This window comes from Cryptomeria japonica, chromosome 7 (genome assembly GCF_030272615.1).
Source record: "Cryptomeria japonica chromosome 7, Sugi_1.0, whole genome shotgun sequence".
Taxonomy (NCBI): domain Eukaryota; kingdom Viridiplantae; phylum Streptophyta; class Pinopsida; order Cupressales; family Cupressaceae; genus Cryptomeria; species Cryptomeria japonica.
The window spans coordinates 120,123,851-120,136,220 of NC_081411.1; positions in this window are offsets into that span (position 1 = coordinate 120,123,851).

Sequence of the window (12,370 nt, forward strand, 5' to 3'; positions counted from 1 at the left end):
CAGGCTCACATTTCCATGCACAAACAACATAGCAGAGTATGAGGCCTTGATTACAAGAACTGCAAGTATATGGCGATTCCCAACTAGTCATTCGACAAGCAACAGATGAATATCAGACCAAGGATGATAAACTCATGCCATACAAGCAAATGGTGGACACTCTAAAGACATCATTTACTACTATCACTTTTGAGCAAATACCAAGAGATCAAAATCGAGCTGCTGACACTATGGCTACCATCGCATCTCTCCTAGATCTTCCACAGAATTCAACATGCTATGAGTTCTTGGTAGAACAACTTTGGATCCCCACTTATGATATCCCCGAATTTGAAATGATATGTCACCTTGTTGGTTCCGAATCCCTATGGTATGGTGAGTTCTATACCTATCTCTGCGATCACACCCTTCCTCCTAACCAATCGAATAACCAACGTAAAACCTTCATTCACCAAACTGCTCGATATACCATTATTGCGGAAACCCTATACCAACGCGGTCTTGATGGTACTCTCCTTCGATGTCTAGAATAGGATGAGATAACAAAGGTTTTGGAAGAGGTACATGAAGGAATTTGTGGGACTCACTCAAGTGGTCCATCACTAGCCAAGAAGATCATGCAAGCTGGATACTATTGGCCATCTATGGAAAAGGATTCCTACTACTTTGTCAGAAAATGCAAGAAATGTCAAGTTCATGGCGACCTGATACATGCACCAGCACAGGAACTACAACCAATCACAACACCATGGCCTTTTTGTCAATGGGGCCTCGACCTTGTGGGTAAGATTCATCCATCTTCATCCAACGGCCATAAATTTATCATTACCACTACCGAATACTTCACAAAAGTGGATCGAAGCTGTTCCACTTACCCAAGTCACCGGCAAGCAGATCGCCTCATTCATCCTCAACTACATCATCTGCCGGTATGGTGTGCCCCTGTCCATCATCACAGATAACGGTCTTCCTTTCAAAAATCAGGATGTCTGCGAACTTTGTGAGAAATTTCATATCCAACACTGCTTTTCCACTCCCTATTACCCACAAGGCAATGGTCAGGCCGAAGCATCTAATAAAAACATATTAAGAATCCTAAAGAAGACAGTTAATGATGCTGGCCGTGATTGGCATGTTCAACTAAATCCAGCGTTATGGGCATATCGAACTAGCATTCGAACCCCTACAGGTGCAACTCCTTATTCATTGGTCTATGGTGTTGAAGCTATCTTACCTATTGAGGTCGAGATACCATCATTACGAGTTTCCTTGCATAATCTCATCGATGATGAAGCATACAGAGTCTCACGCCTTCAGGACTTAGAGTTACTTGATGAGAAGCGACAAGCGGCATACAATCACCTCAAGGCCTATCAACAGCGCATGAGTAGAAGCTACAATCATCGAGTTAGATCTCGTACATTTGAGGTAGGTGATCTTGTTCTTCGAGAGAATCCTTGCAACCAACCAAACAGAGAACATCAAGGCAAGTTTGAATCAAACTGGCTGGACCCATATGTTGTCACTGCTGTATTTGGGTCCGGGGCATATCAGTTGGCTACATCAGACGGAGAATCGCTCGCAGATCCAATCAATAGCATGCACCTCAAATGGTTTTATACTTAAGGTGTACAAACCATCAGGCTCCCCTGCATATCAGAAAATACCAAAAACATTCAGAAAATGTCCTGAAGAAAATACAAAAACATTCAAAAAGTAAAGAAAAATCATGCATCCAAACAGTGAACAACCACTTTGGTGGCACCTTGGGTAAGTGCGATGGTGAAAACCTGGCAAACAGGCGCCACTCGTAAAGGCAATGGCTCCAGTATCTTTCAGGTTTGTTGCGATCACATTCATACATACACACATCCATCCATCTAACCATGGCTTGTTATTTGATCTGTAATCCAAGAAAGTACTTCATGTGTCTGGCATCCTGCTTTTTCATAAATCATGTCCAACTTGGGGACAATGCCCTTACAAACTAGATGATGGAAGTGGATTCTACATTACTGGTGATTCATTGGCAAAAACATTCAAAAATGTCTCACAAAATCCAAAAACATTCAAAAATATCTCACAAAATCCAAAAACATTCAAAACTGTCTCACAAAATCCAAAAACATTCAAAATTGTTTCACAAAATCCAAAAACATCGAAAAACCATCGAAAATCAAAACAAAAACATGGCAACACCTTGAACATATTCATCCGAGCAGATACAAAACAAACATTGACATAATACTCACACGATAACCACTTATCAATCAACCAAAACAATCAACATCAACAATCCAAAATTGTCTTAAACAAGGATGCATCCTTCCTTATCAAAACAAAGACAAAGTGACGTCTTATTTGACAAGAAAATTATGTTAAGCTATCAAATGCTTGGTTGATTCATGAGTAATTCATTTGTTTATCTATATCGGGATCTTTCAGCATTGTTTTATATCATTTGCGCATTACTTCCAATGAAGTTCTGGGGCATGTACTAATGGTGTCTACGTGGGAAGTTCACCAAGCTACATGATCATAGGCAAAAATGTAGTCATAGATCACTACGACTTGCTGACTACAGCATATACCTCGACCATATGGACATGAACCATTACCAAGGATCCATATTCTTTATTCTTTATGTATATACTGTTTGTTTACAGGTACAATGCTCATTCTTTGCTTCCTCCTCATCCAATTTGGATAAAGGTTTTATTTTCTTAGTACGGTATGCACTTGTCTCAGGATCTGATCAGCCTAAGATCAAGGAGGACGATCCAAGTCATGCATGAAAGGAGATAATCCTTGTCTGTTCCGCAAGCAATACTCTGGTCGACTTGACCCTTATATCAAGTCGTTTGTATTAACTTGCTATATTAAAATCCATGAAAGAAATACTTAGGTCATCTTGAATCATTGTGTCAAGATGCTTGTATTCTCTTCCAACATTTTAAAGCTCAATGATGAAAATAGAGCACTATGGATCATCATTTCGCCTCATCTGTTTATATCTTGCATTCCGTTGCATATCACCCATCCATTCATTCATTCATATGTAGGATTTACATGCAAAAATGACCAATAAAAGCTAGTCTTGGATACAATCACGACTGAGTACTCTGATACATCATCAATGCATCATGCAAAGTCTTACAAACCTTGCATTCCTCATGATCATATCATACTCACATTTAGTTGCATCTTGCATTAAACATTTAGTTGGGTCTTGCATTAAACATTTAGTTGGATCTTGCATTAAACATTTAGTTGCATCTTGCATTAAATATTTAGTTGCATCTTGCATTAAACATTTGGTTATATCTTGCATTAAACATTCATGTCATTTTTAAATTATAGTTCGTTTTCTTGACATTTAGTTTTCATCAAATTATTTGCATCATTGCATTAATCATAAATAATTAGATTCATTCATAGGATCAAATTGACTTTGATTGTTTTAAATCATTTACTAAGCATTCATATAGTGTTGATTATCCATCATCATTTTGTTATCCTTTATCATTTATTATGGTATACATTCATTTATCCATTTAGTGAAAAAGTACATTCATTCATCCACTCACTAAGTATCTTATTATGCTCATTTTAGGATTCATTTCACATCGCATTCATTATCCTTTTTTAAAATTGCATTAAGGTGCAGTTATTAAAAATATTAGTTATAGTATCATCGCACTCTCATATTTAAGCATTTAGATTCATAAGTCCATTTGTTTACAAATCATTGGTTCATACCATTTCATATATCCATTTTTACATATGCATTCATTTAAATATTATCAAATAAACATTTGTACTTTACATTTTGTTTATCCATATTACATTCATTTACACACATCTAGATGCATACTCATACATAACATCATTCATTCAACCATTGCATTAACATCATCACATAAATCATCTCATCATTATATTGCAATAGGAAACATCAAAATCCTGTTCATAAAATCATCATAAGCCTACATCATCATCATAGCATTCCATACATAAAAGCATTGCATCGCATTCATATGTCAGTATCCCACATCATAAATTATCATAAAAACATGCATAAAAGAAACATCTCATCAAATGCATACATGTACACATATCCATCTAAGCAATAAATCATCATCATGCATAAACATCCATACATAATCAAATGCATATCATCACAATATGGGATCTCCTCATATATATCATCTCATATATCAGAGTACAATGAAGTCTACAAAATCGGCTACCAAGAGCCATCCAAGATACAGTCCATGAATAAACAATGATACAATACATGTATGAAAAAATGCTCTCTCAAATGCCGCTCTGGCCCGATGCTGTCCCACCACCTCTACTTGCTCCACCACTGGTGCCTGCACCACCTGATCCATCTCTCTATGGAGGCCTCATCGAATCCCCACTCCCTCCTGCATCCCCTGATCTCTCCTGCCGTAGAGGACCCATCACACCCCCACTGCTCTGCATCCTCTGTGATCGCTCTGATCTCGCCTGCCGCATCTGCGAATAGCTGAGAGCTCACTAGCTAACTAGTACAACCTGCTCATATAAGCCCCGCCAGTACTCTATCTTTGCCTGCGCTCGCCGCATCTCCCTCATCACCTCCCCTATAGGACTCTGTGCTCCTACTCCAATCCGAACCCTCTCCTGTAGCTCGGCCAATCTCTCCACCGTAGCATCTCTCTCCCGTAGCACCACCGTCAGCTCTGACTCTTGTGCAAATAGCTGCACATCCCTAGCTGCTACCTCCTCCTCTAACCTCTCTATCCAGGTCTGCAAATGAACTATCATATGATCCCGCAGATCTCCAGTAGCTCCCTCTCCGGTGTCCATCACTGCCTCACCTGTATCACCCCCTCCAGTAGGTCCCTCCCCTGTACCACCCTCTCTAGTAATCCCCTCTCCTCTATCCATCGGGATCTCTCTCTCCATCCCCCTCTCACTCAGCTGCACTCCTCCTTGCATCAAAGGTCCCTGTGATATCTGCAGTGGTAGTCCACCTCTCCCTCTCCGCTGCCTCGGCATCCCCAACCCACCTCCTCCTCCTCCGCCACCTCCATCTCCTCCTCCTCCTCCATCTCCTACTTCTCCTCCTCCTCCTCCTCGACCTCCTACTCTCCGTCCTCGTCCCCGTCCCCTCTCATCCTCAAATGCTGGGATTGGCTCAGCTGGGTCCGATATACGTAGGATCGGGTGCACTGCTCGATACTGTGTGTACTCCTCTGTCACCCCTGCATCAATGACCCTCGATCGTAGATCCCATGGCCTCGCTTGCAGTGTCCGAAACTCTACCAGTGCCTGATCATACGGTAGCACTAGACCCCATGCATACCGCTCCCGAATAACCCGTGCATACTCTCCAGATCTACTAGGTAGTCCCTGCTGCCGTCCAAACTGCCTCATCACTCGTCTAGGCACCTATCTCTCCACATGGTATGAGGTCCTCCCAATGAGGAATCGGGTCATGAACACATAAGGTAGTGCCTCTACATCATCATCCCATGGCTCACACTCCAAGTATGGCCACCATATCACTGTATCTAAGTCATCCAATGCTCGCTGCCACCACTCTAACTTCCCCAAGTGGGGCTGACTCATCATGCCACTGTACATAAACATGTATGGCTGATCCACCACATGGAATCTAAGGCTCACCGGTCGAGTCACTGGTAGGTGCTCCCATGCCCACACATGTAGCAGCGTCATGCCCACTACTAGAGAACCCCTCCCTCGGTACACTATCTCGTGGAGCTCCTGATACATGTACGCTAGCACGCACGACCCCCATGCAAATCGGGTCCCCTCGGTCATCATCATCTCTATCACCTGTCCCCATCCCATTGCCAATCCATGTGACCACCTGTCTGGACACAGAAGTCCTCCCACAATCCCTGACAACACTGCTGGAAGGGGCTCATATAGTGCCGCTATATCCTCCCATGCGATCGACCCATCATCAATGACCACATCCTCATCAAAAATCCTCTGACATGATAGAGTCCCCCAGGATCTATCGTATGTAACCAGCTCCCCTCGAATCAAAATCCGCAGGATGCGCCACATGTCCTCCAAGGTCATAGTCATCTCCCCCTATGCCAAATGAAAAGTGCACGTCTCGCTATGCCACCGCTCTGCTAGTGCTGTAATCAAACCGTGATTCATACGAATCACGGGCATGTGCATCACCTCGTACAAACCAGCCGCAACAATGCAATCTATCTCAGTCTGAGTCAATCAGTCCCACAACCCCTGTGTCGCAGGATGACGCTCGCGTAACTGCAACACGCGCAGATCCTCCTGCACATCAACATTCATCAATTACCATCAGTTGTTTTGTTTTCAAACTTTCTTAAGTTTAAACCTAGACTATCATCATATACTTTGATCAAGTATCTTCGTGTCTCAACAGGTAAGCAATCATGGCCCCCTAGACTTCAACAGACATTTATCCTAACAAATGACCTAGGTCTCATCAGGCTGCTATGGTTCAAAACAACTTCCACTTCACCTTGCCATCCATCAATCATTGGCATCAGGAGATTTGTTTTATCCAAAACTGGGGCATCTCTTTATCCTAAGGCAAAAGCGCTATTTTACCCACAAAAGTGCTAGTTTTACACAATAGCGTTACTACCTTAACAAAAGCGCTCAGAAAGCTATACAAAAGCACTACAACTACAAACGCGCTAAACCATCTATACTATAGCACTCTTTAACATCAATAGCGCTCAATTCACCCCACAATAGCGCTACTTAGTCTATAGCGCTAAAACTTGCATACAGTAGCGTTAATTAAACACAAAAGCGCTCAAACAAGAGCACAATAGTGCCATTGCGGCACAATAGCGCTAGTTTATGGAGCAAAAGCGCCAAAGCCAGAGTTCCAGCGCTCTTGCTCCGACTTGACTTGGACTCAGCTAAAAACCTATCAAAAATACATGAAAATTAAGTTTTCGAATTTGCGTACCGCTAGTCCGTAGTTCTCTGGGCGCTGGAATCGTCAGACTCGCTCGAATCTGTGCTCGGTGATCAGAATCTACATCGTAGCTACTCCTTGCTCCTCTAAATGTCACTATCAGAGCTCTCGTTTTTAACTGGCTGCGGTCACAAATGATCTTATTTTCACCCCTTTCACCCCATTTATACCCCTAGTCGTCACCGTAACTTTGCCCCGCTCATCGCCGTGGTCCCCGTGAACTTCCTCTCTTCTAACACCCTGCCAATTTTCATTCTTTTTCGAGAGATCGCCCGATTTTTCAAAATTTTTCGGCCCATCTCTCGAGGGGGCATACCACCCATTAAATTTACATTTTATGGGGCATTTCTTCACATCAATTTTTCTTTCTTTGAAACGATGCGATAAAACCGCACCGTCTCAAAGAGGGGCAAATGTAGTCACACAAATCTGTCCAGCTTAATTAAGTAAATATTCGCTATTTATTTGATTAAAAATACACTAGCCATCAGTTAATTAAATTAATATTTAATTAATTCATCCCCAAACATTCTTCTATTAATTAAATAAATTATTCAATTTATTTTAATTAATTCATTAAGTCAAATTCCAATCAATTAAATAAATAAAATCAATTTATTTAATTAAATCCCCCTTTTCCTCTTTTAAATAAATTAACATTTATTTAAATCATTTTAAAACCTCCCCCACTTACATTTTCCTACAAATGCAACTTGCACACATTTATTGAAATAAATGAATTTTTATTTTTAATAAAATCCTATTTTCTCTCACCCACCAAATCCACTTGCAAAATCTAATCCCCTTCTAGATTCTTCTAACCCCTTCCTGATTAGCCTAATCCATCCCCTAATTATTGTCACATTCCTAAGCAAAATGGAGTCACTTCTCAAAGCCTAAAAGTTTTTGATAACCATTAAAGGCTTTCAACCTTCAACCACTTAAATCTTCAAAGTCTTTGATAGCCATTAAAGACTTCCAACTTTCAACCACTTAATCCCCCAAAGTCTCCAATAACCATTAATGGTTAACTCAAACCCTCTTACATGGTTAAAACATTTGTTTTGACTCAACCTCTACCCAACCCAAGGGTCTCATCAAGCCTTTAATGCTTTGACCATGATTATCTCTTAATCATTTGCACAAAGGTTTATCCTTGGATTAACTCTTAATTCAATGGGTAATCTTAATTTAGGCTTGACCCTTACCTTCTAGATAACCATGAGGTCTTCTCAGGCATTCAATGCCTCCAACCCCTTTCTTTCAACCCAACCCTATGTTGACACTTGTCACCATTTTATTGGTGCAAATTATGCACATGGATCCCCAACTTTCAAGCTTGACCCTTGATTAAACCTTTCAATCCTAGCCATCCATTACTCCATTTTTCCTATAAATAGAGCCCATTCCTTCATAATCCAGATCCTGAAAACTTATATGCATTTAAGCTATAGGCATTTTAAGAGAGCATTTAGCATAGCATAACTAAAATCCTATCTTTTTGGTTAAAATATATCATTTTAGTATCAATAGATTAGCATTAGCTTTTTATTTCATATTTAGAGCTATACTACAATCTCAATCCTCCATAAGCATCCATAGTGCAAAAAGCTGCTGAGAGCTACACTATTTTGGAACTTGGAAAGGAGAGGAACAAGGGAGAAGAAGCTAAAGCCATGCTAAGAGGCAGTTGGAGATGCCTCATAATCTTTGCTTTGTTTATTAGATATATTAGCATGCTCTTAGTGTCTCTTTTGGTATGTCTTTTTAGATTGGTTTTTGATTGACTAACACTAACGGTTTTTGTGTCTTTGGTGTTGTTTATCATTTGCTAATCTTGTGCCATTTTGCAGGGCATCAGATAATAGTGACCGTTTCTACATCGATGGTGAGCCATCTTCAGTCCATTGGAGAAGCATTTGAGGCACAGGGACACTATTGTTCTCTATATTATAGCTTTTAAGTGTTTTTGATATATTTATGTTAGTACATTGTTATAATTGTACATTTAATCTACAATAGACTCCTTCGTGGTACGGCCATAACGTGGATCCATCTAAGTATGTCGTCAAGAAAACTCCTAAGAGTGACAAGGAGAGGAGAGTGAAGACATTAGCTCTTGGATCAGCCGATGACATAATCTACATTTCAATTGCAAAGGAATTAAAGTTAAATGCATAGTTATAATGTCAATTGTGAACTATTTTCTACAAAATAATTCTAACCTGGCTTTTGAAATGTGGTTTTGCAGCCATCTACAGAGCCGCGTACTGCGTCGAAGAGGCTTGATTTTGATGATCCACCAAAAGTTTAGGATCATATAGTGTTAGTTTTGGTCATATAATGACCAATACATGTAGATATATTCTACATTTTTATTGTATATCGATTTGGACATGGCATATGCCACATTTTTGTAATACTTGTATTGACTTGGCAGACATGCCTTTTTTTATATATATAAATATCGATATTCGATCCAATAAATGTGTAATGAGTTCATTATTTTGTATTTGTTGTATTTTGTGGTTGTCCTTTTATAAATTTAAATGAATATTTGTATATGTAACCAACAATATGAATATAAACAACAAAAATATATGATATAAAGCATTGCAATCGTGGAATATGATTTGATAAAATTTTTAAAACGTTGAATTAACTGTACAAAACTCGTTGTATTCAGTTCATTATTGTGTATTCGTTGTATTTGGTGGCTACCCTTTTATAAATTTAAATGAATATTTGCATATGTAATTAACAATATGAATATAAACAACAAAAATCGACAATATGAATTTAAACAACAATGTGTTTGGTGCGAGAGCACCCTCACGCTTGCAATGGTTAAATTTTATTCCTCGTGTGCACAAAGCAACATTGTGAGCACGTCTGGGTGGGCATGTTTACACTAGGCATGCCCCTGTTGTGCATCCCAAAGCACCAGAACGTCGAGAGTCATACCCTACCGGTGAGATCTCTCAAGTGCCCTGAGTCCAAAAAATTGTCAAAATTTGATGAACTATTTCTTCCAATCCACGACTCATATGGTCAATCTGTTTGATCCTGTGGGGTTGCGTGAGGCTCCTCTACAATGGCCTATCTCATTTTTTGATGACTCAAAGCCATTTTCAATTAGTAGCATTTTTTCACCTGCTCAAAAAATCATCAGTTGCTTGCAAGGAAAAGTTGCAAGATTGGCTAGAATTGATTCTGTTCCTCGTGTACAAAAACCGACATCGCGAGCATGTCCGGGTGGGCATGCTTATGCTAGGCATGCCCCTGTCATGCATCCCAAAGCACCAGAACGTCGAGAGTCATACCCTACCAGTGAGATCTCTCAAGTGCCCTGAGTCCAAAAAATTGTCAAAATTTGACGGACTGTTTCTTCCAATCCACAAAACATACGGTCGATCTGTTTGATCCTGTGGGGTCACATGAGGCTCCTCTACAATGGCCTATCTCAGTTTTTGATGACTCAAAGCCATTTTCAATTAGTAGCATTTTTTTGCTTGCTCAAAAAATTGTCAGTTGCTTGCAAGGAAAAGTTGCAAGATTGGCTAGAATTGATTATGTTCCTCGTGTGCACAAACCGACATCGTGAGCACATCTAGGTGGGCATGTTTACGCTAGGCATGCCCCTGTTGTGCATCCCAAAGCACTAGAACGTCGAGAGTCATACCCTACTCGTGAGATCTCTCAAGTGCTCTGAGTCCAAAAAATTATCAAAATTTGATGGACTGTTTCTTCCAATCCACGACTCATACGGTCAATCTATTTGATCCCGTGGGGTCATGTGAGGCTCCTCTACAATGGCCTATCTTAGTTTTTGATGACTTGAAGCCATTTTCAATTAGTAGCATTTTTTTGCTTGCTCAAAAAATTGTTAGTTGCTTGCAAGGAAAAGTTGCAAGATTGGCTAGAATTGATTCCGTTCTTCGTGTGCACAAACCGACATCGCAAGCACGTCTAGGTGGGCATGTTTACGCTAGGTATGCCCCTTTCATGCATCCCAAAGCACCAGAACATCGAGAGTCATACCCTACCGGTGAGATCTCTCAAGTGCCCTGAGTCTAAAAAATTGTCAAAATTTGACAGACTATTTCTTCCAATGCATGACACATACGGTCGATCTGTTTGATCTCGTGGGGTTGTGTGAGGCTCCTCTACAATGCTTTACTTAATGTTGTTCTACTAATGTTCAATGACTTACTTGTTTTGCTTATCAAATGATCTTTTTTTATTTTCTTGCTCATTATGGTTGATGTAATGACACGTCGAGTAGCATTAGAATCTTTACTACATGATTTTGAACCAATAGATTGATATACATCAAATAGATTTCTGACAATAGTTCTTTCACTGTTACTTTCAGATGATCTTAGGCCTAGAATTTTCATTGTCTCTTTAAAATTCAAATCTTTAATCATTTGAACAATTAATTGACATCTTGTAGTTTGATTTAAGTTTTTAAAATTGTTTTACCATATTCTTTTAACCATTCTCCTACAAGTTCGTTCATTCATTTTATTGGGCATTGACTTCAATATATTCTCATCAATGTCAATTAAATACTTTGGTTTCCTACGAATGATTCTAGGAGGTGTTAACATTGGTGCATTATGTACATTCAATTCATCAAGTAGAGAAGGTGTAATATGTTCATCATTTAATTGATTATTCAATGTAGTATCTTCTTCAATTGCATTAGGTTCAAATGGTAAATTATCAAATGTTTCTTCTTCAATTGCATTAGGTGCATTATATTCATTTGGTAAATCGAATTGAGATGTTGAGGTTGACATACCTTCTTCTCCCATTGTTCTTATGTCACGCAATTTCTTCATACGCTACCTTTGTCTTTCCTTTTGAGCCTCTCATTGTTCCATCGTTCCTCGCTTGTTCTTTCCCATGGTTGAGATCGGTTGACCTAAATAGAATCAAATTACATATATATGTAAAGAAAAGTTCAAAAATAAATAAATAACCATAAGTATGCATCTTATCACTATTTTTTGGAACCAAACTATTAAACAATCACAATTTAATCATTTGAAACCATGCAAAAAACAAAAAACTAATAAAAACAACAATTCAATCATTTGAAATCATGCAAAAAATAAAAAATTCACTCACTTTTATGTATACAATAGTGATAGAAGTGTAGACACAGTTCCAGTGGGGCCTTCAACGATCTCAAAAACTTCTTTTGAGGCCGTTGAGGCTCTTGGGCAACTAAAACTATGCCTATAAACCATGTACGCACTACATTAATAATAGCATATGCCCTGCTAGGCCATAAAATGTTGGTAAGCCCAACGATATTCTCAGCTTATGAGTAATAAGTGCTGTGTATGTGCTTATGAGTAAAAA